This window comes from Siphateles boraxobius, unplaced genomic scaffold, assembly GCF_051911475.1.
Source record: "Siphateles boraxobius isolate OS27281-9 unplaced genomic scaffold, OSU_SipBor_1 20, whole genome shotgun sequence".
NCBI lineage: Eukaryota > Metazoa > Chordata > Actinopteri > Cypriniformes > Leuciscidae > Siphateles > Siphateles boraxobius.
This window is the reverse complement of record NW_027508811.1, coordinates 6,740,979-6,767,912: the sequence shown is the minus strand read 5'-3', so window position 1 is coordinate 6,767,912 and position 26,934 is coordinate 6,740,979. Positions and strand designations below refer to the sequence as shown.

The window sequence follows — 26,934 nt, the reverse complement described above, 5'->3', positions numbered from 1 at the left end:
ATGTGACCCTCGTCTCGACAGCGGAAATGAGCAGATGGACAAGCAGAGATCCTGTGTTGTCCAGAGTGGCGCAATTCGTCCAACATGGTTGGCCGCCACAAGGCGGGGACCCAGTTTTCCAACCATATGCTGTTAGGAAAACAGAGTTAAGTGTGCAAGATGGATGTGTACTGTGGGGGTCATGGGGAGTGGTGCCGCCGCCAGTCCGGAACGCCTTGATACAGCAGCTGCATCACGGTCACATTGGCATCACTAGAATGAAGGTATTAGCGTGAAGCTACTTCTGGTGGCCATGCAGAAGAATGGGATCGAACATCACGAACATCACGTCTGCTCCTTATCATGCTTCCTCTAATGGTTGTGCTGAACGCGCAGTCCAGACATTCAAGGCGATGATGAAGAAGGTAGGTGAGGGAAGCCTGGCCACTAAAGTATCAAGGGTGCTGTTTGGTTGCCGCATTACACCACAGTCCACTACGGGGCTGTAGCCTGCTGAAATGTTACAAGGTAGGAAGTTGAGATCGACATTAGACCTAATTCATCCGGACCGCCGAAGGAGGGTGGAACGGAAACAGAGCATTCAAAAGAAACATCATGACAAGCAAGGTTCAGGGAGAAGTTTCCAGGAGGGAGATGCAGTGATCACAAGGAATTTCAGTCCTGGGCCTAAGTGGATTTCCGGGGTCATTACCAAGATAACCGGTCCTGTCTCCTACAAGGGCATGTTAGGAGATGGCTACATTGGGCGCAGACACGTCGACCAGATATTGGCCAGTTCTGAGGATAAGGACTGGGTGGAACCAAAGATTATGGAACCCCTGGGGTTGTCTGAATCTTCGGCGGCAGCTGTTGCAGTATCAGAGAGTTCCATTCCCGAGGAAACCTGCGGGGTTCCAGAAATAAACACTCAGGGTGTGGAAAAACCTGCTTTAGAAAAAGTTCAGAAACCATCAGTGTTGGACTTTCAACCTCCAGGTACTCCAAGGCAGTCATTATCCTCGACTGCACCGGTACGCCGGTCGTCGCGACCTGTGTCGAAACCAAGTTATTTGAAGGACTATGAGTGTTAAGAGAAAAAAAAAGGTGTGTCAGAGTTAAATATGACTGGCACATGTTAAATTGATTTGGGCAGGGTGATGTTGGGTCGTGGACGAAGGCAATAGCTTAAGGGGAAAGGAATGTGGTAGATGGGGAAGGTTATGTCTGTCATATTAGAATTTGCCCTAGGTGGCAGTAGTAGTGCAGTTAAAAGCGTATGTGGTAGATAGCCGAGGAAGAGTCTGCAGGCTCATGTGTTTGCACTGATTCCCGGTGTTCAGTAAACCTCCAGATAAACGCTACCTCTGTGTCTGCTTCTTTATTACTAGTACTCAGGATACTACAGTTTCTCAATAAAAATCTATTGTAATCCTTCCTTCACCCACCCCAAACTGCAGTGTTGCAGTTTGCTCCTCTAAATCCCCTGTCCCATAAGCACAACACTGCACTAAATCTAGTAACAGTTCACTGCACAAAACACACCAGAAACAATTCTTAACTTTTTTCCACCCCAGACTATTCTGTTGCAGTTTACTTTATTACACTCCCTCCACCATAAGCACTGCACGCAACACAGTGTCACTTTTGTTGTTCACTATCTAAATAATTTATGAATAATTAATTAACTTTGTGTGTGACAGTTGTCTCTGCACAAGTAAATTCAGACAAAGATAGGCTACATATTTTATTTTATACCCAGGCAATGGACAAATGTCTGCTCAGGTCTTTTTATTATTGCAAATGATTTCCATTACACGAGAGTAGATGTTAAAACTTCATGCTGATTTGTACTCGGCTTTCGCCAAGATAATCACCAACTAAGACGTAGCTTTACAGTAACCTATGGTTCTCCATCCATTTACGCTTCTTTCCATCTGGTGACGTGAATCTTCTGTCTGGTGTTAATACAGTGTATTGCGCGTCAGCACACACAACGGCTGCAACCACAGTGCGGTCCCCCATAACAACCCTCTGGATTGAGCGGAGTAGGGAACATCTCTAGGGTCTTCAAGTGGGCACCTTCCGTCCTCAGTGTTTCGTCGACTAGCCCACGACACCTCAAGAGGGCTCGACAGTGACTCTGGCGTCCCAGAGTCACCCCCCTCCATCCCCCACTCAACTCAGCCCAGCTTACTGACCTCTACTTCCCTCTTGCTGCTGAGACCTAACCACAATCTCACAATCTCTCCGCAACCCAACCATACGCGCCAACCCGTTTGACTAAGGCTGTCGAGCCCCACTGGTGCGTTAATATGCAGTTTCAGTGGCAACGGTTCCGTATGGCATACCACCTACCACAAAACACAATATCTGCCCAACCACCCGTCATTCACGCAATTTACACAGGAACGTAATGACTGTAAATACTATACAACCTATACAAATAAACCAACAGTTGCTGCTGAGACCTAACCACAATCTCACCGCAACCCAACCATACGCGCCAACCCGTTTGACTAAGGCTGTCGAGCCCCACTGGTGCGTTAATATGCAGTTTCAGTGGCAACGGTTCCGTATGGCATACCACCTACCACAAAACACAATATCTGCCCAACCACCCGTCATTCACGCAATATATACAGGAACGTAATGACTGTAAATACTATACAACCTATACAAATAAACCAACAGTTGCTGCTGAGACCTAACCACAATCTCACAATCTCTCCGCAACCCAACCATACGCGCCAACCCGTTTGACTAAGGCTGTCGAGCCCCACTGGTGCGTTAATATGCAGTTTCAGTGGCAACGGTTCCGTATGGCATACCACCTACCGCAAAACACAATATCTGCCCAACCACCCGTCATTCACGCAATATACACAGGAACGTAATGACTGTAAATACTATACAACCTATACAAATAAACCAACAGACCTTTCAAGTTTTCAAGAATTCTACGAAACCGTAGCATGGCGGCCTGTACACAGCCAGCTAGAATCTTTCCGTCTCAACCACAGCCAGTTGCTGCTCCTTTCTGCTGCTTCAGATAAGTTCTTTACTGTACGACGCAACTCTTGGCCACTGAATCCGACGTCTCTGAGGAACCGGGTTGTAGAGTGTGCCACAAAACCACGACAACCCACTTCCACTGGATAAACCTGGACTCTCCATCCTCGCTGTTCTGCTTCAGTGGCCAGATGAGCATACCGCAGTTTCTTCCTCTCATATGCCTCATCTACCGCATCCTCCCATGGCACTGTTAACTCTATCAGTTGAACAATGCGTGCTGATCCAGACCACAAAACAATATCTGGTCGTAGGTTAGTGGTGGCAATCTCAGGTGGAAAAATAAGCCGTTGATCAAGATCAACCAGCATCTTCCAGTCCCTAGCAGCTTCCAGTTGTCCCGGGCGAGAATTGGTGTTAGCACCTTTTCTTGGTGGTTGCTCGCCTGGGCGGAGGAATATTGTCTTCTGCGTGTAATGTTTTGCTAGAACAGGCGGCAATTTATTGGTCATACTACGCTTGCCTTCCAATGCTAAAGCCAAACATCGCAATACTTGGTCATGGCGCCAAGTAAACCGACCCTGGCTAAGAGCCACCTTACATCCTGTCAAAATGTGCCTTAATGTGGCAGGTGATGAACACAAAGGACAAGATGGATCCTCTCCTACCCAGAGGTTTAGGTTCTGCGGTGATGGGAGAACATCATATGTTGACCTAATAAGGAAACTGATCCTACTCTCTTCCATTGACCAAAGGTCTTGCCAGCCCATTTTGCGTTGTTCCACACTCTCCCATCTCATCCACTCTCCCTGCTTGGCCTGGGAAATGGCCTTTATACATCTCATCCTCTCCTCCTGCTTTCGCACCTCGTTGACTACCAGCTTCCTCCTTTGGGCTGGGCCTGCCTTGTGCCATTTAGGAGGAGCTAAACTGAGCCCAAAACCCCCTCTTCCATGCTGTACCTGTCCCACGATATCCCCAATTTGAAGGTCAGCCTTTGCCTCTACTACAGATTTCTTTGCTGACCACTTTCTACCAGTTTTTACCACAGGGGCTGTCTCCCTTACACATTTGTCACGTGACTCTGCTAAAGTCATTTCCAGTCTGACCTTGGCACACTTAAACTCCTCGGTTAAAGCAGAGACTGGCAGCTGCAATACTCCTTTACTATAGAGTCCCACTCTGCTGAGGCAGCGTGGAACTCCCAACCATTTCCTGATGTATGAACTTATTAACGCTTCCAGCTTATCCACTGTTGTCAAAGAAACCTCATACACAGTCAGTGGCCACAGCAACCTTGGCAGTAGACCAAACTGAAAGCACCAGAGTTTCAGTTTGCCTGGTAGAGCACAGCTGTTTATGCTCTTCAACCCTTCCACTGCTTGTCGTCTAACTTCTCCCACTCGAACTGTGTCCTTTAGATCCCCATCGTACCATCTCCCTAGACTCTTCACTGGCTTCTGAGAAACTGTTGGTATTGCCTCACCATTAATGAAGAATGTTTTATCTACTACCTTGCCTTTAATTATGGAGATGCTCCTTGATTTAGAGGGCTTAAATTGCATTCGTGCCCATTCAATATGAAAAGTTACAGATGAAAGGTTACAGACATTAACAGTGAGAAGAAAATAAATAAATAAATGAAACAGAACGGGGTGGGTTGTGGCTTTATACGGACATCATAAGTCTGCTCAGGTCATTGGTCCAGAATTAATTAATTTGTCTGCTACTTCTTTGCCCAGTAGCTAGGTGTCACTAGTGAGCAATGCTGAATGAAGCTTCGAGTCATGAACCTTTGGGTGAAGCAATGGGCTGCGAGGTCTCGGTGGATCAGGAAGCCTCATTTTGCCATCACTACCCCTTATACTGTGCTCGTAGCGCGCACTCTTCAATTAAACGCGCAAATGCTGCGGCGCGCACGCTGTGTATCATGTAGCCACGCCCCTTTTCACCGCTGAGCTCGCTCGTTGTCTTTTGACTTCCGGTCTGTATTTTCACAGCGATCTTGCGTAGTTATGAATGAACGGCTCGTTAAAAAATTTCCAAGGTCTATTTGTTAAGACACATGCTTTACAATGCTTATGAAAGACATTACAATGCTCATAATAACTTTCGTTAACTCTACAATAAGTAAATCAACTTCACCAGCTAATTACTCCTGGACAGCGATGCCATAGAAATATACAGAGCGAATGCAAAAACGGAAGTTCAAAGACAATATTCTAAAGATGGCGGCGCCCTCGTTTCTCTGGCGCATAAGGTCTATAAAGTGAAAAAGAAACTAAGAGCATGCAACGTCGTTACAATGTAAATTAGTAAGTCACGAAATAAAAGTAAAATACCAATAAATCACGTGTTAGCTGAGAAGGATTTGCATGCAGGTGTAGTGACTGTGACATACATAATTCACCTTTGTGTTAAATGTAGTTCTATACATTGTTGGTGATAAATGCAGTACTTTGTTCTTAGCGTTTTTCCTCATAACTGTTCAGGGATCGTGGTCTCTTTAACTGTTCTGTATGGGTGATGACGTAGGACGCTTGTCAGCGCCATTTGTTTTGCTGGTAGTTTTTTCATACAAAATAAAATACACACGTATTTATGTGCTTAAAGTGAGAAGTTGTCTCTTGCAAGTTACTGCAATTTCCACACTGGTGACCCCGACATTAGTCTGCTGGACGTATTCAGTGACACAACACGATCATGACTGCGAACGCTGTCACCCTCAAACTCCCCGAATTCTGGGAATCGTCCGCACCGGCATGGTTCGCACAGACTGAAGCGCAGTTCGCGCTGCGTGAGATCACCGCAGATACAACAACATACTACTACGTAGTGTCGGCTCTCGGTAATTCAACGGCATCCAGAGTGGTGAGCCTTCTAACAAATCCTCCGGAAAACGAGAAGTACGCAGCACTCAAAGCCCAACTGTTGAAAACGTTCGGACTGTCGGACTCTGAGGGAGCCGGCAGGCTTTACTCCCTTCAAGGACTGGATGACAGCAAACCGTTCAAGCTCATGGACCGCATGCTGGATCTTTTGGGAGAGCACGGACCCGATTTTCTGTTCATCCAGCTTTTCCTACGTCAGCTGCCTTCACAAGTGAGAGCTGCATTAGCCAACACCACAATCACTGACTGTCGGAGACTGGCTGAGGAAGCTGATACATTTTTCCTGGCGAGTCAAGGAAATTGTGCGGCAGTGGCGGTTCTAGAGGGGGGGCCAGGGGGGCCCGTGCCCCTTTGACAACAAGCTTGGCCCCCCTTGTGGCCCCCCTAAATGTGGAGTGTGAAATAATTTTTACAAAACTGTTTTTTGCTATCTTTGTTATCGTTGTATGCATATTATTTTTTTTATTATTCTATCTTTGTGGATTTGCTTGTTCACGTGACAATTCGCATCATATTCGCGGGAATCGCGGCAGAATAACGTCTGTCTCCTGCACGCGAGAGAGGAGAGAAGGAGAAAGCTGGTCAGTTGCAAGTTCATTCTGTATGTGTGTATCGGGTGTGCGATGTGTATTGTCTATTAAAATATTGTAATCATTGTTTTAACTATGTACGAGGCACTGTGAGCTGACATCGCATTTGTCTATGGTTCTTTCACTGCTGTGTGCGGTTCATAGGTAGGCCTATGTCTTATATTTATATCATATTATGTTCTTATATTAGAATATCAAATCAGCAAGAGTGCCGTTTTCCCGTGCACAATTGCAACTGTGATATTGATGTTATACAACAGTTAAATCAACAATAAGTTAACATGAGTTACTTTTTAGACACAATATTGTCAATATTTTTTGTTTTCCCTTTATTTCGCCGACTAGAATTTCAAAATGAAACCGTAGCAGAGTCTCAATGCAACAGACAGCGATAATTTATTGACTGAAATCCGCGTTTTGATCACTTGCTCCTTTCCCGAATGAATCAGCCGTTTGAACAAATCGGTTGAATGAATGAATCCCTCAACTCACTTCTGTGACTTTCCGCCGCCTACTGGCGGTTTTAGTTTCATATTTAAAGTACCCTTTAATTAAAACGTTAAAATTAGAAATCATTTCATGTTTAAATATTGATTTAAAAAAAAATCTCATAGCTTTATTTATGCAATTGTAAATGGAGTGTAAATATATTAATGCTGCTTCTGTGTCACCTCTAGACTGCACTGCAAACATGGATTTTGATTGAATTAATTAATTTGACTGGTAACAGTGGTACTGTATAATTATTGTATAATCAAGTATTATTGTATAATAAGTATAATTACTGTATAATTTGAATGTTAGTATTTGACATAAAAGGTGATTCATAACTCTAAATAAGTTTAGAAAGAATGTCCATATATAGGTGAAAATGCCCCTGGAAATCGATTTAAGCTGGCAAATTAAATTAATTCAAAATGAATTAAAAAATTAATTTCGGTCCCTGCTGTTAACTGACCACTGCATAGAATATTAAAAAATATGAATATCTTTGTGAGTCTGCTGTCAACAACAGGCCTAAACCGGCCATGTCACCAGCACAAAAACACAATCAGTAAAATATCATCTAATTATCAACAAAACATTGTAAATATTGAGATATATTTTTGTCAATATTCCACACCCCTAATGTACGGTATGAATTATGATTTCTTCAGGTCTTCAAAAGCCTTCAATTTGACTTTAAAAAGTGTGCAGTAACCTGTAAACGGTTAGACAGTTACCTAGCAAGTCAGTTATTTTCAGTAAATGAATTAATAAGCTTCTTGGTCCCCATTGCTTTTGCTCTATAGTTCTCACCAAAATAAAGAGAAAGAAGGACATCATGTCAATTACAGTTACTGTGACTAATACTGAATATGTAATGCAAATGTAAAAATATAATGGAAATGCAAATACATTGTTGAATGATTGTAAACATGGTATTTTGCCTGTTAATGCCTGCAGTGCAGTGCAGAAAATGATATGACAACAATAAGGTCTAAATGTAACTGGCCCCTCTAACAGTACAACTGGCCCCAGCTTGGCCCCCCCCAGTTGAAATGGTCTAGAACCGCCACTGTTGTGCGGACGCGCTTTTTCCCGCGCACATCGCTGCGGTGACACGTGACGACTCCACCTTCGTCGCGGCAACCACTTCTCGGCGGCAGTTGTCTTCTGGCCCCCAACAACTTCCAGGCTTATGTTTCTACCATGCTAAGTTTGGAACCAAAGCTAACAAATGTCGCTCACCATGCAGTTTCGGCAGGTCGGGAAACGCCGGGGCCGGCGCTCAGTAGTGGCCATGAGCGTCGGCCGCGTAGGCAGGCTGCTTTTTATCCACGACAGCATCTCTGGACGGCGTTTTCTGTGTGACACAGGAGCACAGAGGAGCGTCCTGCCTGCATCCCGTTTGGACATGGTGACCGACAGCCACGGCCCTCCTATGGAAGCTGCCAATGGTAGCCCGATCCGCACATATGGAACGAGGTACATCGAATTGTGTTTAGGAGGACAGCACTTCGGCTGGAACTTTGTTACCGCAAAGGTTTCCGTTCCCCTCCTCTGCGCTGATTTTTTGTGTGCACATGGACTGTTGGTGGATGTAAAGAATCGCCGTCTGATTGATGCTGTCACGTTTTGCTCTTATACATGCAAGTTCTGCGGGACCGACTCCATACGGCTGTCTAGTATGCTTTCAGCTTCTTATGATTTCCACCGTCTGCTTGCCAGTTTCCCAGCCCTCACTCAGCCCACTTTCTCTGCATCTGCCGTGAAGCATGGTGTGGAGCACCATCTCGCCACCACTGGTCCACCCGTCTACGCCCGCGCTCGGCGCCTCGACCCAACCAAGCTTGCCGTTGCATAGGCTGAGTTTGCGAACATGGAACGCCTGGGAATAGTTCGCCGATCCGACAGCCCATGGGCATCGCCCCTCCACATCGTCCCCAAACCTGGTGGCGGCTGGCGCCTGTGTGGCGACTACCGGCGGCTTAATGAGGCAACGGCGACCGGACCGATACCCAGTCCCAAACATACAGGATTTCTCAGCACACCTGTCTGGCAAGGTGATTTTTTCCAAGGTGGACCTTATTCGTGGATATCATCAGGTGCCGGTACATCCACTGGACATCCCCAAAACGGCAGTCATCACGCCGTTTGGCCTGTTTGAGTTCCTGCGCATGCCGTTCGGCCTTAAAACGACGCCCAAACTTTTCAACGCCTCATGGACTCTGTTTTGCGGGACCTGCCTTTTCTTTTTGTGTACTTGGATGACATTCTAGTAGCGAGCACGTCCAAGTCTCATCACCTGGCGCACCTCCAAACCCTTTTTGAGCGGCTTAGCCAACATGGATTGATTGTCAACCCCGCCAATTGCCAGTTTGGCCTCTCCACCATTGACTTCCTTTGACACAGAGTCACTAAGGACGGTGCGGTCCCTCTCCCATCAAAGGTGGAGGCAGTCACACAGTTCCCACGCCCGCTCACTGTCAAATCCCTGCAGGACTTCCTTGGCATGGTGAATTTTTACCACCGCTTCATCCCTCGAGCTGCTCTGCTCATGCAGCCTTTTTACGAGGCCTTGAAAGGTAAACCACAGCACGTTGTGGACTGGACTGAGAGTAGAGACAGGGCTTTTGCCGCCACTAAGGCAGCCCTAGTGAACGCCACCATGCTGGCGCATCCGTCTCCAACAGCCCCCATCACCATCACCTCGGATGCCTCAGACTATGCAGTCGGTGCTGTCTACGAGCAGTGGGTAGGCGGTGCCTGGCAGCCGCTGGCTTTCTTTAGCCGTTAGCTGCGCCCCTGTGAGCGGAAGTACAGCACTTTCGACCGGGAGCTGCTGGGTCTCTACCTCGCCATCCGACACTTTCGTTCCCTGCTGGAAGGCCGACACTTCACTGTGTTTGTGGACCACAAGCCGTTGACTTTTGCCATGGCCAAGGTGGCTGAACTGTGGTCCGCACGCCAGCAACGTCATCTGTCCTACATTTCAGAGTTCACCACGGACTTGCAGCACATGCTGGTAAGACCAACCACGTGGCTGACTGCCTATCACGGGCTGTGGTGGGGGCAGTCCACCTGGGCTTGGAATACAACCACATGGCGGCCACTCAGGCCACAGACCCAGACATGCAACTCCTGAGGACCTCGACTACAGGTCTGCAGATCGAGGATGTAGTTTTTGGCGATGCCGGCACCGCACTCTTGTGTGACATCTCCACAGGGAGACCTCGGCCAGTCGTTCCCTCGGGATGGAGACGGCAAGTTTTGACGCCATCCATGGTCTCTCCCACCCAGGTTCGAAAGCGTCACAAAGACTGGTGGCAGCTAAGTTTGTTTGGCATGGCCTCAAGAAGGACGTCAGGGATTGGGCTAACATCTGTGTTGAGTGCCAGCGGTCCAAAGTCCACCGCCACACTAAAGCCCTGTTAGGTTTGTTCCCGGTTCCGGAGAGACGTTTTGACCATGTTAAAGTGGACCTGGTCGGTCCTCTGCCCTCCTCTCACGGTTTCACATATCTGTTCACCATGGTTGACAGGACCACCCGCTGGCCCGAGGTTGTGCCTTTGACGTCAATGGCGTCTGTCGAGATGACACGGGCATTTATTGGCACCTGGGTTGCCCGTTTCGGAACTCCTTCGGACGTTTCCTCTGACCGAGGCGCGCAGTTCACGTCTGAGCTGTGGGACGCTGTCGCACAGAGCCTCGGAGTCGAACTCCATCGCACGACCCCATATCACCCGCAGGCTAACGGACTCTGTGAACGTTTTCATAGGTCAATGAAGGCTGACCTGCGTGCCAGCTTCAAAGACAGCAACTGGGTCGACAAGCTCCCATGGGTGTTGCTGGGCATCAGGACTGCACCAAAGGAGGACCTTCAGTCCTCATCCGCGGAACTTATTTATGGACAGCCACTGCGGGTACCGGGGGAGTTTGTCCCTAGTGCCACGGTTCCCTGGTCTGCTACTTTCCAACGGTCTACTCTACTGGACAATGCAAGGCTTTCCGCACCTGTCCCTACTTCACGTCACGGCCTCCCTCACTCACACATCCCCGCTGGACTTCAGACGGCTGACTACGTTTTCATTCGCCATGATGCCCACAGGGGACCGCTATGTCCGCCCTATGGGGGCCCATTCCGTGTTCTGGAGACGGGGGAAAAACATTTTGTGGTGGACAGAGGCGGCAAACCGGAGCGACTTTCTATCGACCGCCTCAAACCGGCTCATTTGGACGTGGCCAGGCCCATCGACCTGGCCCAGCCCCCACGCCGCGGACGGCCTCCTGCTCTGCCTCCACCCCTTGCTCCTAAACCTCCTACACTCCATGCCCCACAACCGGGTCATGACGGGACACCGTCTGCAGTGAGGTCTCCTCAACCTCCAGTAAAGCGCAGCCGTTGTGGTCTGTTGATACGCCCACCTCCCCGTTGACAGTTTGGTTCTTCGGATACGGTGAATTCTGGGGGGACGTGTGTAGTGACTGTGACATACATAATTCACCTTTGTGTTAAATGTAGTTCTATACATTGTCGGTGATAAATGCAGTACTTTGTTCTTAGCGTTTTTTCGTTTTGCTGTTAGTTTTTTCATACAAAATAAACTACACACGTATTTATGTGCTTAAAGTGAGAAGTTGTCTCTTGCAAGTTACTGCAATTTCCACACAGGTATGATTTTCATTCTATTCACCAGGAGCTGTTTCATTAACAGTTCTTGTTAGTATTGTGTATTCACCATGGTAACTGTCGTTTCCATAAACCCAAAATGCCACTTTATTTTCACTTTGTGTTATTTTTTATATTTTTAAATGACTGTGGTGGCTCATATCAACATTGTATTAACAAAAACTAGTTTGGGACTGCTATTTAATTGCTTTAGCATAGTCCAAATGTTTATCTATTAGTAGTCTTTATTATTAGTCACTCTTACAATTTATGTGTATGTTAAGTAAAGGGGGACAGTACTTGTGTGTGTGTGTGTGTGTGTGTGTTTAAACTTTTGTTTAAACATGTATTACGTCTAAACATATTCAATGTAAATTGTGATAATCGTAATTAATAATCGCAATTACAATTTCAAGGGAATAATCGGCAATTATGATTTATGTGGTTATTGTGCAGCTCTAATGACAAATTCATGTCAGGTAAAAGGGAAGTAAAACATTCTCCAGATAATATTTAATGTTGTGTCTGCTGGCTTTATTTCCTCAACAGCTTCAAGTTTAACACTTTTGTGTTCACCAATCTGTTGCACTTTGAGTCACCCGAATCCACTGTTAAAAATAATCCACCCCCCAATCACCTATGATATTCTTTGATTTAGACATCTGCATCTGATCATCACATTACAATTATTCAAATTCTCAGTGTTAAGCATATGGTAACATATCACACTGAAATAGGCTGATATTAAAATAACATTTATTTAAAATAACCATAATAATTTAACCATAAGGACTATGAGCAATAGGTGATACTTCCTCGTCCTCAGGGAGAGTGCAGTTTGTACCGCCTTTTCCTTTACACAAGCGCTTGCTCTCCTGTGGCGTCTGTCGTTGCTATGCAACCATGAACAGAGGCGCGCTTGGCAAAACGAGCGCTCCTCGTCGCTTCTATTATGAGCGCGCTGCTGCTTCGTTGCTCTGATTGGTTCTAGGTCTATCCAATTCAGTGCAGATGCCTTTTATTTCCTAATTCGGTTGACACATGCCCCATAATCACAGCCCAATGGAGCAGTATCAGACTCACATTCTGACTAGAATCTGAGTATGACGACGTCAGGCTAACAAATAAGGAACGTTGAAAAGAATGATACTTTAAAACCAGTAGGTGGCGGCAAGTGACCGTCTTAATGAGCGAGTCATTGAGTCATTCATTCAAACGATTCGTTCAAACGTCTGATTTATTCAGAATGAGGCAGTTTATGAATGGGTAATTGAATCTTTGACTCAACCGATTCGTTCAAAACGCTGAATCATTCAGTAATGAAACATGGCTGAGTGTTCCTGTGAGATGCGCAATGGTTCTTTTGTGATCTTTGTTTAGAACTATTTTCGCTGCTAAAAACAGAACAAAAACAGTCATAGCGTCTAAAATGTAAGTGACTTAATTTTAACTATTTGTTTATTGAAATGTTATGAAATCAGTGTCTCGGTTTCAATCATGATGGTATTCAGGAAAACAGCACTCTGATGTTTCTTAATTCAATTGTATAATATATAACTGCACAATCCTCAACAGCGCAACTTTGTTACCGTCAGTAGGCCTACATTAGGTAGGCCTATTATTATCAACTATAGGATATCAATCGCCACTTACATTAAAGTGTGAAATTGCAGGTTATATTTTTCATGAAGATAATGCAATGTGCTTATTAAACATAATGATAAGGACCGCCCACCATTGTTTTGTATGTTTTTTTTATACCAAAATGCTGAATATAATATGAAAAGTTGGTACTTTTTACAGTGGTTTTAAGCACTCCCTTCCACTAGGCTGGGCGTGACGTCATAAAAGGGACTCCAAGCCTAGAGTCACCGTTAGTCTAACGGCAAGTAGGCCAGCAGTTATATTGGAGACCTAACTCAGCTAGCAAAAATGGTGTTGATGATTGAACTCCATAGTAAACATACTCGTGCGTGCTGGCTTCAAGAGGACCGTGATCCTGCCTGAAATGAGAGTAAGCTATTCGCAAAACAAATGGGTTCAGGCAGCATGCGTCAAAAGCTGGATGCTGCGCGAGGCACGTCAGATTTGCCGGTCGCCGGTCGAGCTGCTCCACTAAACTCCAAAACGCGTTCACCTCACGGCAGCACATACTCTCCACTCCTGATTCCATTGGGTGGCATAGCCCACACAAACACCTGTCAAACACAGCGATAGGGACATCGATCTCTTTCTTTCTTTCTGACAATGAGCATCGCTAATTAGTTGCGATTTAGCACACGCAATATCGCGTTCTGTCTGCACATGCCAGCAAAAGCGCCATTGTGCCTGTGCAGTGTGTGCATCTCTACAGCTCTGATTAGGACTACTAACACCATGTAAGTAAATAATGTCTTCAGTCGTTGTCCCTCCTTGCTATTCTACATGACGACAAGATTTTGAAAAGGCTTTGGCTTGTTCCCTAATGTTATTCGGGTTAGCACCAGGTTAACCTAGGCTAGCTCTAGCTAACGTTACTCACCAGGAAACCTGGCCAACCCTCCACTCATTTTCCTCACAAGCATTGATAACTCTTTGAGGGCCATGATTTCTGGCAATTTCCTCCCCTCTCTCAAGCCTGACTGTTTCAAAATTGTCCATAGTCAAGATACAAACTGTAGGAATCTATCAGAGTATGGGTTGCTACTCCCTCTTATGACGCCATCACTCAGTTACGGTAAAAAACATGCTACCTTTGAAGAAAGCCGAATAAATGTTATTTTAAAGCATTTTAAGACAGAAATGTTTAGCTATATACATATCGAGCACTTTAATTTACACATTAATTGGTTGTTAAATTAAATCAGAATCATCCTTGTGGTTTCAGTGATTCCCTAGTTATTTTTTATAAAAAAAAATGTTGATATTGAAAGGTGCTCTAAGCGATGTCACGCGTTTTTTAGGCCAAAACATTTTTTGTCACATAGAGCAAACATCTCCTCACTATCTGTTAGCTGCCTGTCCCCTGAACACACTATAAAAAAGCGGTCTCTGCAAACACCCCAGGCTCCACAAATGGCAATAAAAACAAATTGGGCTGGATGAGGAGGAGGGAGGGTCTAACTAGCCTCCGTTTTGTTTGACAATACTTTAAACGTCAACAAGTGACGTCACCCAACATCGCTTAGAGCACCTTTAAAATTGTTTTAATCAGGGCATTTGTCCGGTTGGGCAAGTACAATTCTCTTTCACTTGTCCTTTAAAAAAACACACGTGTGTCGGACAAGCATTAATGTCGAGCCCTGACATGTTTTCTTTGATTGGTTTTCCCTGAAGAGAATTACGTTGTTGAAAACGAAAGTAAAAGTACAATCATTGCATTTTACCGTGATGAGAGTTCCATGTCTTTATTAAACTCAACACATTATAATGATTTATCTGTCATCCACCCGCGATTAATTGGAATGTTATGTTTTTATTATTTGGTCCTCCCGACCTGCGGATTATGATCAGCACTATCAGCAAACTATACGGTTTGAGAATGGATACAGGCCGGGAACCCGCAACAGAACCGTCACGGTGGAAAAAGTGTATCTGAGCATGTGACTGTCTCTTGAGTTTTGTCGAGAGCCGGAGGCGGCTCAAAATTTGACGGTAAATCGGTAGTGCTCGTGTGGCAGCGACCCGGGTTCGATCCCAGTCCGTAGGGTTTCCTACTTTCAATGTGTTCCCATTGTCTCTGATGTTCTCCGGATAAATGAGTTGCTGGTACTGGGGGTGTCTGTAAAATATTAGTATAGGGTAAATTCTTAATGGTATCAAAACTCAATTTGATACCATTGACCACAACATTCTTTTAAATAGACTTGAAAATTATGTTGGCATTAGTGGAATTGCATTAGCATGGTTTAAATCATACTTATCTGACAGTTATTAGTTTGTAGCAGTAAATGAAGAGATGTCTTATCGATCAAAAGTTCAGCATGGCGTACCACAAGGCTCAATACTAGGACCTTTGCTGTTCACTCTGTATGCTACCCTTAGGAGATATCATTAGGAAGCATGGCATTAGTTTTTACTGTTATGCTGATGATACTCAGCTCTATATTTCTTCACACCCTGATGAAACCTAAAAATCCACAAAATTAACGGAATGCATAGCTGATATAAAAAACTGGATGACTACTTAATTCTGAAAAAACAGAGATTCTAATTATTGGACAAAAAACTTTCTCACGTAATAACCTAGAATACTGTCTAACACTTGATGGCTGCTCTGTCAAGTCCTCGTCGTAGGTTAGGAACCTGGGTGTGCTCTTTGATACCAATCTTTCATTTGAAATGTGCCTAGTGTAGCAAATTAGCTCTATGAAATATTAATAACCAATTATAACTTGTTATAATCTATTATGAATATTTGTGTCAGTTAATCGGGTTAACTTGATGTAGCTACATTAACATTACAACCAATTACTCAGTTCATTCTGTGAACCCTCAATATTGGTTATTAAGTAATAGAAATGTACATTTCTGGGGCATGGGAAATGTTTATCTTACTAAGTACTACTAAGAGCAAGTAGTCAAGATCGACATGATTATTGACTTCCAGATAGCTTGAGCTTGAGGCACGGACAACTTTACGTGTGATATGAACAAGACTTTATTAACTAGATTAAACATTTAAACTACTCTAACATACACACATACATGCATACAGTTTACCAAGGGAAAGAGAGCTGAAGAAAAATACAGGAAAGCAAGAATTTATAGCATTGTTTGAAATTCAGCAGATCAACAGCCTTGAGCAAACCATCAGTTTAGTTCTAACACGTCCTTTAAGAGGTGTAAGGATACTTAATCTATCAAATAATGACACTAAGTTTGATACTTGCATGTCTCGCCCATTTGAATTAAACTGTCCTAATGCAATTTGTTGAGGCTCCAGTTGATCTTTGCTGATGTTGTTTTGATGAGAGAGAACCGGTTGAAGTCAGAGGAGTGAATCTTTGGTGAATGGAAAGACAAGGCCGTAGCCTGGCACAAGCTCTGGGTCCTTAGAAAACTTCTAGTTTAGCAGCATCTTCACATCAGGACTAAGAGACCGTGGCTGAGAGACATCTGTGGCTAACGCTGTCTGAGATGACGGAAGCTGAGCGCTCTGTGTTCCTCGACACGCCCATCTCCACTGATGGCCTTTTCGGATCTGCAGTCAAGGATTTCACGGACAGATTCGTCGAGGTGCAGAAGACATCACAGGCTATGAAGCACTTCCTGCCGAAGCGCTCTAGTTCCGCAGCAGGCCGCTCGAAACAGCCGTCTGCCCGGGGCTCTCAGCCGCAGCCTGCACCACCCGCCGCCGCCGCTTCTCACCGCTGCCAGGCCAGAGACCAAAGGCCGCGCTCTCGCTCTGCTGGACGCCGCCCCCCTCTGCGCAGGCCCCGGCTGAGAATTGAAATCAAGCCCGAGGTCTCAAAGCCTTCGTAGCCTCCCTAGGAAAGCGACGGTGTTCAAATCCCGCTGCGGCCGGATTTTCACCGAAACTTCTCGCTCGTTCAGTTCCAAACAATGCGACTATCCCAGCGTACTTCGCAGTAAACAAGTCGGTTCCACAGCCCGCATGCCTGCACACAAAAGGTGTTTATACGGCTACCCAGATAAATCCAATAAAGAGTGTATTTTCTGGTGTTCCGGCCACGGCCGATGGTGTTATGAGTGTTGTAAGAATGCCCACGTCTCAGTGCCCATTCCCACACGCAGACACAGCCCGCCACAATACAGGGCTAGCACAAATAAAATCGATTCATGTCGATTGTGCAATAAATGTAGTGAACGTGCCCACGACACAGTGCCCACAAACACTATACGAAGCTTGTCCCATGGTTTCTGTAAAAACGAAACCCACACACATTCAGTCGGCGCGAGCCGACAGTGTTCTTAGTGCAGTGAGTGTGCCCGCTTTCCCGCGCCCACATTCCCTCACAGACATGCCGAACCCCACGGGGCCCGTCCCGCTCGCCTTCTCTCCACAACCTGTCAGAGAGAAGCTGAGCGCGGTCGGGCTGCCCGCTGTGATCATCGCACCCCCCGCCTCGCACACTGCAAACACAGTGTTTATTTCTCAGCACACCGGAGCTTTACGGTCGCTGTTATACCGCGGCCAGAGCCCAGATTTCATTCTACCTCTAGCTATTCACGCAGATGCGTGGGCGAAGCTTCCCGGGGTATCAGAATGGGTGCTATATACTATAAAAAGAGGCTATTTGCTGCAGTTCGCTCAACGCCCCCGCCGTTACACGGCGCGAGTCGAAACGACAGTAAAAAACAAAGTATCTCATCTACTTCGAGCCGAGATAGCGAAACTACTGAGCAAAGGGGCTATAGAACCTTTATCTCAGGCTCAGAGCGAAGGGGGTCTATACAGCAGATATTTTCTGGTACCGAAAAAAGACGGGGGTCTCAGACCCATTCTAGATCTGCGACAGCTGAACAAAGCGCTCGCAAAGCGCCAGTTCAGAATGATTACAACCAGGAAAATCTTCGCGCAAGTTCGCCAGGAGGACTGGTTTATGTCAATAGATCTGAAAGACGCCTATTTCCAAATACAAATAGCGTCACATCACAGGCAATTCTTGAGATTCGCCTTCGAGGGCCAGGCATACCAATACAAAGTCCTGCCGTTCGGCCTGTCCCTGGCACCCCGTACATTTACGAAGTGCATGGACGCGGCTCTCACACCCCTGAGACTCCAAGGCATGCGAATTTTGAACTACTTGGACGATTGGCTGATTCTAGCTCGATCACAATCAGAGCTCATAGAACACAGGACCACATTACTCGAGCATCTCGAGAATCTGGGTCTCGCAGTCAATTGGGTGAAGTGTTCGCGGTCTCCCAGCCAGAAAATTTATTTTCTGGGAACAGTACTGGACTCGCTATCCATGACAGCGCGTCTGTCGCCGGAGTGCGGACTGGACATTCAGCGCGCCGCGAAATCCTTACGCTGCGGCTCGATAGTCCCGCTCAAAAGGTTTCAGAAAATGCTGGGCCTCATGGCCTCAGCAGCTTCAGTACTCCAGCTGGGTCTGCTTCGCATGCGCCCACTGCAGCTGTGGCTGAGAGCGCGAGTTCCGCCCCGGGCATGGACCGCTGGTCGGTTTCGCCTCCGGGTCGATCTAAAATGTGTTTCAGCTTTGGAACCTTGGAAAATAACCAACTGGTATCAGTCAGGTGTGAGTCTGGGGACTCCCTCGAGTGTGAAGGTGGTGTCCACTGACGTCTCCACCTCGGGATGGGGAGCGCTGCTCGAGGGCAGACCGTTCTTTGGCCAGTGGTCAGAACGGGAAAAGCTCCTACACATAAACTGTCTGGAAATGATGGCAGTCGACAACGCGCTACGGCGCTTCTGTCCCCAGATAAAGGGTCACAATGTATTTGTCCGGTCGGACAACATGTCAGTTGTGGCATACATAAATCACCAGGGTGGCATCAGGTCCCGAAACCTTTACAGGCTAACGGAACGCCTCGTGGTCTGGGCTCAGCACAACCTGCTTTCACTGAGAGCAGCGCATGTGCCTGGTCACCTGAATCTGGGACCAGACAGACTGTCCAGAAACAATGTCCCAGCAGGGGAATGGTCGCTGCACCCGCAGACGATCCGACTGCTGTGGGAGACATTCGGCAGAGCGCGGGTAGACCTGCTGCGTCCCACGAGAACGATCAATGTCTGAAATATTTCTCCAAAAGCAAGGATGGCTGGCCCACGTCTGGCCCCGCTGTCCCCTCTATGCTTTTCCCACTGTCTCGCTCCTGCCTCAAGTGCTGGAACGAATCAGGGAAAACGGATGCCCAGTGCTACTTGTGGCTTCGCTCCGGACAAACCAGACTTGGTTCCAGTGTTAATTTTGTCAGCAAATTTTGATTTAGTTTTAGTCTTAGTCTTTTGACTAAAATGCCATTTAGTTTTAGTCATATTTTAGTCATCTGAATTGTTTTAGTTTTAGTCTAGTTTTAGTCGACGAAATACAATAACATTTTAGTCGACTAAATCTACAGTAGATTTAGTCGACTAAAATATAATGGGTTTAGTTCAATTGTAATGCATTAATTTAGAATTTCTCTAAAATTTCCAAACCCATATACTCCCGGAGAAAACATCTATTAACCTATTAATATGAATGATTTTTAAGTTTGAACATGCAATAAAGACACAGATTTAACTGCTGTTACTTAAAAAATATCTTAAAATGAAATAAAACCACTTTTCCTAAAGTACAACACAGTCTTTACAATGAATGATATATTCATTCCTTATAACTACTTACACATCATTCTTTATTCTTTCAAGCAGACATATTTATTTGTATGAATTAAATATAATTAATCCTTATTAAAGATGTTAACAAACAGTGAATGCTTTTCTCTTTTTCTTTTGTTGCTTGATCAAAATTAAGGACACGGACTGCATTAGGTTTATTGCCACTGTCACTTTAAGACGTCGGATCATGTCCAATGACATGCGGATTCAATTGCACTGATGCACATCCGACACACTCACAGTTTAAGACATAACCAGCATAGTTTACATGAATACTCTCCAAAAAGGACATTTAGACATACTGTTGTGTATTTCTCCATTCAGACACGAAAGAGAGCTCAATTCAGTAGCCTACTCGCGCGCTGTAGGTGTATTGTGCATGACTGCACGCTTCGGGTTAGGTGTGTGCGCAAAGAAAACCGCACCGAATAGAGCTCTTTTTTGCAACGTCACTCTTATTCAGAGATCTATATGTCTGCTCTACTCATTCTCCCAGACGTTCACATTTTTTAACGTTTTATGACCGCGGGGTAGATCACGTTACAGTAGCCTACAAATGTGCGCATCTACCACACAAGCAGGACATCAGTTCTGACGGATTGCTTCCCAAATCGTCACTATCTAACATTTTCGTCTAGTTTTTAATCGTTGACGAAAATGTCAATAGATTTTCGTCATAGTCTTTGTCATTCAAAACTAGGTTTTATTTAGTTATCGTCTCGTTTTCGTCTGTGAAAAAATGTCGTTGACGAATAATTTTCGTCGTTATTTTCGTCAACGAAATTAACACTGCTTGGTTCCCAGTCCTGATGCAGCTGACCAGCACTGCCCCGTGGCCAATACCGTTGAGGAAAGACCTCCTCTCTCAGGCCAAGGGCTCGATTTGGCATCCTCGTCTGGGACTATGGTCCCTACATGCATGGGCCATCAACGAGTACCCGCTAACCTCCCGGATGGAGTGTTAAACACGATCACGCAGGCATGGGCCCCGTCTACTAGACGGCTCTATTCCTCGAAATGGTCTGTGGTCTCTGCCTGGTGTCAAGCTCAGGGCTTTTCACCCGCAGACTGCGGGGTCACGGAAGTACTCTCCTTCCTTCAAGAGCTGCTGGATAAGGGCAGGACCCCATCCATGCTCAAAGTGTACGTGGCGGCCATAGAAATGTTTGCAAAACCTGTGTCTGGCCAGTCACTGGGGAAAAACGACCTAGTCGTGCGATTCCTCAGGGGAGCTCGGAGGCTGAACCCTCCCAGACCTCCTTCAGTCCCGGTATGGGACCTTTCTAGGGTTTTGGAAGCCATGAAAGGTGCCACGTTCGAGCCAATCCATTTGTCAGACATGAAGCATCTGTCTTTCAAAACAGTGTTTCTTTTGGCTCTTGCTTCAGTGAAGCGCATAGGGGACTTACAAGCGCTTTAAGTAAGCGCGTCATGTATTTGGCGCTTTTGGCGCCAGAGTTTGGACCTAATGAGTCAAAAGTTATACTCAAACCAAGGCACGGGTACGTGCCCAAATCCCTCAACACACCGCTCAGGGCCCAGGTTATTTCCCTGTGCGCCCTCCCGGTTCATGATGAGGAGAAGGATGCGAGTCTCCTTTGCCCAGTCAGGGCACTGAGAGCTTATGTGTCCTGCTCGTCTGTCTTCAGACAGACCGAGCTGCTCTTCGTTTTGTTTGGCGGACGCTCAAAGGGACTGGCCGCATCAAAACAGAGCCTATCCAGATGGATATTCGACGCCATAGCGCTGGCTTACACTTCTAAGGGCCTGCAGTGTCCTTTGGGTGTCAGAGCGCACTCCACGAGAGGTGTGGCCTCATCGTGGGCGTGGTAAAGTGGGATTACCCTGCAAGATATCTGTACGGCCGCGGGCTGGGCCTCGCCGTCTACATTTATAAGGTTTTATAATCTACAGGTTCCCGCCTTACAAGCCAAGCTTCTGTCGGTCTAGAATTCAGTACTATCTGCCCCGCTGCGCCGGCCCAGATGCTGAGTTTTGCTTGTGCATCGCTCACTGATCGATAGAACAGCTCCATGGGTGTTGAATAACCCATACTATTACCCAGTTCAGGCTGAACACGTTCACCCTGTCTGCGTGAAACACTGTTAACATAATCAGCTCCTGTAGGATGCTATTTCATGGGGAATGATGCTTGCAGCCTCTCTTCTCCGACTCTCTGTGAGTCTATGGTGATTGTGCACTATACGTGCCCCGGGCTACTGCCCTTGGGACTTTGGTGTTTGATCTCAGTACGCACGGCGGCGTGTTACAGTGTGTTCCCCATAGCTTAAGATATTACGCAGTACAAGAGATACTCTCGTAAGAGAACGTACTCGGTTACTAACGTAACCTTGGTTCTCTCTAGAGAGGGAACGAGTACTGCGTATCTTGCAGTGCATACAACAGCTCTGGTTCGCTTCGGCGATGAAAACCAGTTGTATCAGCCTAATCGAGCTATATTTATAGGACGAGGCCACGCCCTTTCTGGCGGGACGCGACGAAATGGGCGTGAAATGCCCCCATTGGATATGGTGTCACGCAGGGCCTCTCTCGATAGGCTGCTGCTGTTGCCGCAGGGCAGTCAATAGGCGCGCGAGCCGTCTTGCCTATGTCTGCATGCTGCCGCACAGCGTTTTACATTAATTCAAAATTAAGGGAAATTTTTGGCTTCAATATCTCGTGGAAAAGAGGTTTTCCCCATAGCATAAGATATTACGCAGTACTCGTTCCCTATCTAGAGAGAACCGAGGTTACGTCAGTAACAGAGTACGTTTTACGAGTACATGATCACAGTATCGGACCGACACAGAGTACTGGTATCGGTGCATCCTTACTGTGGTCAGTCTCTGGAGGCATTGGCAAAAAAGGCTGTAATGTTTAATGACACTCTCTCTCTCTCTCTCTCTCTCTCTCTCTCTCTCTCTCTCTCTCTCTCTCTCTCTCTCTCTGACGTGCTGTTTATTCTGTCTCTCTTGAATTATCATAGTCTATTTGTTCATCTTTGGTTACAATGTTACATAAAGCATTGTGGACTTCTGGACCTTTGTGACAAACTTTTTAAAAGAACTTTCCCCTCTACATCTCTTACTAAATAAACATTTGATTTTGAATTAAAACCAGTGCCTGGCCTGATGTGCCTCTACTGTACGCTCCATTAACTGGCCCTCTTCAAGTTATAGAGTCTTCTTAAAGGTGCAGACTCTGCTCAAATTTATAGACTGTTATGAAAGTGACAAACTCCTCAGTTATCAGTAGAATATTAGACCCTCGATTACAAGGAAATTGTCCATCCACTCAGTTCGTGAAGTGGCACCTTTAAAAATGTTATCTGCAAAAAAATTCCTCGTATTGGGCTTTAAGTAACTTTAATTCTTGTTTTATTTTTGTGGAGCCGCCCAAAAAGGCCTCTCTTTCCAATTGCTTAATTCTGTGGTCAAGTTCATTCATTTTCAACTTGAGTTTGTTTGTTTTTGAACTGGTGTAAGATATGATCATGCCTCTGATATATGCCTTAAAGGCCTCCCATCTGACAATAGCAGAGGTTTCATCTGTTTTTGTATTGAAGAACGATTCAATTTGAGCATCTAAAAATTGCGCAAATCATTGTTTTCAAATTAAATGCTTTGCAGTTGTGTATGTATATATATATGTTAAATGGGGCATTTGAAAACAAAGCTTCTCTATTTCCGAGTGTAATTGTGTGTATCTCTATAATTATTATACTGTGCGTGTGTTGACTTTTTTGTTGTTGTTGATTAAACGCACTTGCAACAGTCACACCCCGAATCGGAGGCGTTATATCGTTGCCAGCGGCACTAAGCGGAGTTTTGCCGCTGTAGTGGACACGCACTGTTAAAGTGGTATCGGGTGCAGTTGTATCGGGCTAGTTTTACGAGTACATGAGCACAGTATCGGACCGACACAGAGTACTGGTATCGTTGCATCCTTACTGTGGTCAGTCTCTCTATCTCTCTCTCTCTCTCTCTCTCTCTCTCTCTCTCTCTCTCTCTCTCTCTCTCTCTCTCTCTCTCTCTCTCTCTCTCTCTCTCTCTCTGACATGCTGTTTATTCTGGCTCTCTTGAATTATCATAGTCTATTTGTTCATCTTTGGTTACAATGTTACATAAAGCATTGTGGACTTCTTGACCTTTGTGACAAACTGTTTAAAATAACTTTCCCCTCTACTTCTCTTACTAAACAAACGTTTGATTTTGAATTAAAACCAGTGCCTGGCCTGATGTGCCTCTACTGTACGCTCCATTAACTGGCCCTCTTCAAGTTATAGACTCTTCTTAAAGGTGCAGACTCTTCTCAAATTTATAGACTGTTATGAAAGTGACAAACTCCTCAGTTATCAGTAGAATATTAGAGCCTCGATCACAAGGAAATTGTCCATCCACTCATTTCGTGAAATGGCACCAAATCTTATCTGCAAAAAAATAAATAAAAATCATTACCAACTCCGTCAAAGCAGTTATCCTGTCTGTTTTGGTGTGATGAGTCCTCTAGAAGAGAGCAGTGTAACCTGCCACAGTGGCTATTTACCTCCCTCCACCGCACCCGTCTCACTTTACTTCATGTGCCTTAGAAAGATTTAGAAATAATTAGATTAAATATGCATCATGTTTTTCTGTGACGTTTTTCTATTTTTCCAGTCAGTTTTTCAGAGAAAAGTAGTAAAAGGAGGTGCATCTGCTAATATAACTAGGAAAAAACAGGCCTATTAGCAATCATTGGTATGTCTTTTTGAGGATGCTGTGTTGACTTTATGTAGCCTGCCAAGTTTTGTGTCTGGAAAAACCATGAAAATCACAAACAGGTTTAGAGACCATTAAGGAAAATGTAGGCAATACCTATTTGACACTTGCAGAACATATTAAAGGCTTGTGCAACATGTACACTGCCATTCAAAAGTTTGGGGTTGGTAAGATTTATTTTAATGTTTTTGAAAGTCTGTAAAACTGTAATATTGTGAAATATTATTACAATTTAAAATAACTTTTTTATTTTAATATATTTTAAAAATGTAATTTTTTTTTGTGATGGCAAAGCTGAATTTTCCGCATCATTACTCCAGTCTTGAGTGTCACATGATCCTTCAGAAATCATTCTAATATGCTGAGTTGCTGCTTAAGTAACATTTCTTATCACAGTTGAAAACAGTTGTACCTGAATATTTTTGAGGGAACCATTACCCCACCCCCAGGTTTCTTTGATGATTAGAAAGTCCAATACAAGTACGGCATTTATAAAAAAAAATAAAATATATATATATATATATATATATATATACAGGTCCTTCTCAAAATATTAGCATATTGTGTTAAAGTTCATTATTTTCAATAATGTAATGATAAAAATTAAACTTTCATATATTTTAGATTCATTGCACACCAACTGAAATATTTCAGGTCTTTTAATGTTTTAATACTGATGATTTTGGTATACAGCTCATGAAAACCCAAAATTCCTATCTAAAAAAATTAGCATATTTCATCCGACCAATAAAAGAAGTGTTTTTAATACAAAAAAAGTCAACCTTCAAATAATTATTCTCAGTTATGCACTCAATACTTGGTCGGGAATCCTTTTGCAGAAATGACTGCTTCAATGCGGCGTGGCATGGAGGCAATCAGCCTGTGGCACTGCTGAGGTGTTATGGAGGCCTAGGATGCTTCGATAGCGACCTTAAGCTCATCCAGAGTGTTGGGTCTTGCGTCTCTCAACTTTCTCTTCACAATATCCCACAGATTATCTATGGGGTTCAAGTCAGGAGTAATACAGTAATACCATGGTCAGTAAACCATTTACCAGTGGTTTTGGCACTGTGAGCAGGTGCCAGGTCGTGCTGAAAAATGAAATCTTCATCTCCATAAAGCTTTTCAGCAGATGGAAGCATGAAGTGCTCCAAAATCTCCTGATAGCTAGCTGCATTGACCCTGCCCTTGATAAAACACAGTGTACCAACACCAGCAGCTGACATGGCACCCCAGACCATCACTGACTGTGGGTACTTGACACTGGACTTCAGGCATTTTGGCATTTCCTTCTCCCCAGTCTTCCTCCAGACTCTGGCACCTTGATTTCCGAATGACATGCAAAATTTGCTTTCATCCGAAAAAAGTACTTTGGACCGCCGAGCAACAGTCCAGTGCTGCTTCTCTGTAGCCCAGGTCAGGCGCTTCTGCCGCTGTTTCTGGTTCAAAAGTGGCTTGACCTGGGGAATGCGGCACCTGTAGCCCATTTCCTGCACACGCCTGTGCACGGTGGCTCTGGATGTTTCTAATCCAGACTCAGTCCACTGCTTCCGCAGGTCCCCAAAGTCTGGAATCGGTCCTTCTCCACAATCTTCCTCAGGGTCCGGTCACCTCTTCTCGTTGTTTGCCACACTTTTTCCTTCCCACAGACTTCCCACTGAGGTGCCTTGATACAGCACTCTGGGAACAGCCTATTTTTTCAGAAATTTCTTTGTGTCTTACCCTCTTGCTTGAGGGTGTCAATGATGGCCTTCTGGACAGCAGTCAGGTCGGCAGTCTCAGGAATCTTTTACAGGTGTTTTGAGTTAATTAGGCCTAGTTGATTCAGATGATTAGGTTAATAGCTCGTTTAGAGACCCTTTTCATGATATGCTAATTTTTTGAGATAGGAATTTTGGGTTTTCATGAGCTGTATTACAAAATCATCAGTATTAAAACAAAAAAAGACCTGAAATATTTCAGTTGGTGTGCAATGAATCTAAAATATATGAAAGTTTACTTTTTATCATTACATTATGGAAAATAATGAACTTTATCACAATATGCCAATTTTTTTAGAAGGACCTGTGTATATATATTTTTTTTTTCTTTTTTTTCTAACACTGTAAAAGTCTTTATTGCCATTTTTAGTCAATTTATTTAAAAAATGCAATTATGCACCTTTAACTTAAAGGGATAGTTCACCCAAACATGAAAATTCTGTCAGTATTTACTCACCATCATGTTGTTCCAACCCCGTAAGACCTTCGTTCATCTTTGGAAC

At 44.9% G+C, this 26,934-nt stretch overlaps 1 protein-coding gene across 2 annotated transcripts in view; it reads left to right on the top strand.

Annotated features, from left to right (window-relative positions):
- Positions 1–26,934, top strand: part of esr2b (estrogen receptor 2b) — a 57,402-nt gene that overhangs the window by 11,708 nt on the left and 18,760 nt on the right. Inside the window, exon 1 of one of the 2 annotated variants that reach the window (XM_077236471.1) lies at positions 25,056–25,151. The exons of the other annotated variant lie outside the window; for it this stretch is intronic. The gene's annotated coding sequence lies outside the window, so the exon portion shown is untranslated. Of the gene's footprint in view, positions 1–25,055; positions 25,152–26,934 lie in introns of those variants that run through there. 2 annotated transcript variants of the gene reach the window in all.